Source organism: Schistocerca gregaria, unplaced genomic scaffold, assembly GCF_023897955.1.
Source record: "Schistocerca gregaria isolate iqSchGreg1 unplaced genomic scaffold, iqSchGreg1.2 ptg000587l, whole genome shotgun sequence".
Lineage (NCBI taxonomy): Eukaryota > Metazoa > Arthropoda > Insecta > Orthoptera > Acrididae > Schistocerca > Schistocerca gregaria.
The window spans coordinates 90001-92500 of NW_026061977.1; the positions used below are offsets into that span (position 1 = coordinate 90001).

General features: G+C 53.8%; 1 pseudogene; it reads left to right on the plus strand.

The window, feature by feature from the left end:
- The window catches only part of LOC126316508 (large subunit ribosomal RNA), a 6747-nt pseudogene that overhangs the window by 1331 nt on the left and 2916 nt on the right, over positions 1-2500 (plus strand).

The window sequence follows — 2500 nt, forward strand, 5'->3', positions numbered from 1 at the left end:
GAATGATTAGAGGCCTTGGGGCCGAAACGACCTCAACCTATTCTCAAACTTTAAATGGGTGAGATCTCCGGCTTGCTTGATATGCTGAAGCCGCGAGCAAACGACTCGGATCGGAGTGCCAAGTGGGCCACTTTTGGTAAGCAGAACTGGCGCTGTGGGATGAACCAAACGCCGAGTTAAGGCGCCCGAATCGACGCTCATGGGAAACCATGAAAGGCGTTGGTTGCTTAAGACAGCAGGACGGTGGCCATGGAAGTCGGAATCCGCTAAGGAGTGTGTAACAACTCACCTGCCGAAGCAACTAGCCCTGAAAATGGATGGCGCTGAAGCGTCGTGCCTATACTCGGCCGTCAGTCTGGCAGTCATGGCCGGTCCTCGCGGCCGGCCGCGAAGCCCTGACGAGTAGGAGGGTCGCGGCGGTGGGCGCAGAAGGGTCTGGGCGTGAGCCTGCCTGGAGCCGCCGTCGGTGCAGATCTTGGTGGTAGTAGCAAATACTCCAGCGAGGCCCTGGAGGGCTGACGCGGAGAAGGGTTTCGTGTGAACAGCCGTTGCACACGAGTCAGTCGATCCTAAGCCCTAGGAGAAATCCGATGTTGATGGGGGCCGTCATAGCATGATGCACTTTGTGCTGGCCCCCGTTGGGCGAAAGGGAATCCGGTTCCTATTCCGGAACCCGGCAGCGGAACCGATACAAGTCGGGCCCCTCTTTTAGAGATGCTCGTCGGGGTAACCCAAAAGGACCCGGAGACGCCGTCGGGAGATCGGGGAAGAGTTTTCTTTTCTGCATGAGCGTTCGAGTTCCCTGGAATCCTCTAGCAGGGAGATAGGGTTTGGAACGCGAAGAGCACCGCAGTTGCGGCGGTGTCCCGATCTTCCCCTCGGACCTTGAAAATCCGGGAGAGGGCCACGTGGAGGTGTCGCGCCGGTTCGTACCCATATCCGCAGCAGGTCTCCAAGGTGAAGAGCCTCTAGTCGATAGAATAATGTAGGTAAGGGAAGTCGGCAAATTGGATCCGTAACTTCGGGATAAGGATTGGCTCTGAGGATCGGGGCGTGTCGGGCTTGGTCGGGAAGTGGGTCAGCGCTAACGTGCCGGGCCTGGGCGAGGTGAGTGCCGTAGGGGTGCCGGTAAGTGCGGGCGTTTAGCGCGGGCGTGGTCTGCTCTCGCCGTTGGTTGGCCTCGTGCTGGCCGGCGGTGCAGGATGCGCGCGCCTGCGCGGCGTTCGCGCCCCGGTGCTTCAACCTGCGTGCAGGATCCGAGCTCGGTCCCGTGCCTTGGCCTCCCACGGATCTTCCTTGCTGCGAGGCCGCGTCCGCCTTAGCGTGCTCCTCCGGGGGCGCGCGGGTGCGCGGATTCTCTTCGGCCGCCATTCAACGATCAACTCAGAACTGGCACGGACTGGGGGAATCCGACTGTCTAATTAAAACAAAGCATTGCGATGGCCCTAGCGGGTGTTGACGCAATGTGATTTCTGCCCAGTGCTCTGAATGTCAACGTGAAGAAATTCAAGCAAGCGCGGGTAAACGGCGGGAGTAACTATGACTCTCTTAAGGTAGCCAAATGCCTCGTCATCTAATTAGTGACGCGCATGAATGGATTAACGAGATTCCCGCTGCCCCAGGACACAGACGACCAACAAGCTGTGAAAACTGACAACAACAGCTATGACAATGTGGACCTTGACCCAGAATTCACGCTAGAAGAAATAGGGGCAGCAATAAAAGCTTGTAAACCAGGGAAGGCAACAGGTCCTGATGGTATTGATGATGCTATTATAAAAAGGGTTTGGCGCACCTGTCCCCATCTTCTCTCAGATTTGTACAATAAATGTCTACAGGAAAGAAGAGTCCCAGATATGTGGAAGGAGGGAAATGTCTGCATATTACTGAAATCAATAGATAAACCTAGGGATGAGCCTAAATCCTACCGTCCAATATGCCTTCTGTCTATCCTAGGAAAAATTCTAGAACGGTTAGTAGTCAGTCGTCTAGAAAAACGATATGACGAATCAAATATAAAGGCCCACAACCAGTTCGGGTTTCGAAAAGGTGCATCGACAGAAATGGCTATTAGGCAGGTTTTGGGTAGTGTGGATTGTGAGGAGAAGTATGTGGTAGTAATATTTGTAGACATAGCCGGTGCCTTCGATAACTTATGGTGGCCTAGTGTTATGAGGCGTCTCAGAGCAATCCAGTGTCCCCGTAATTTGTATGACTTACTGGCAGATTACTTTAAAAACCGAAAGGTTATGGTCAGAAATAGGGCTGGCTGTGTGGGGAAATTGGTCACAAAGGGCTGTCCACAGGGCTCTATTTGCGGTCCTTTCCTGTGGAATCTCGTCTTTGACGAGATTGTGATTGAAAAAGAATACGAGCAATGGACAAAAGTGGCATATGCGGATGACCTTGCAATCATCATTAAGGGTCAGAGCAGGAAACAGATAGAGGACAGAGCAAGAATCGCGCTGGGTGAGGTAATCAGATGGACCACCGAAAACAA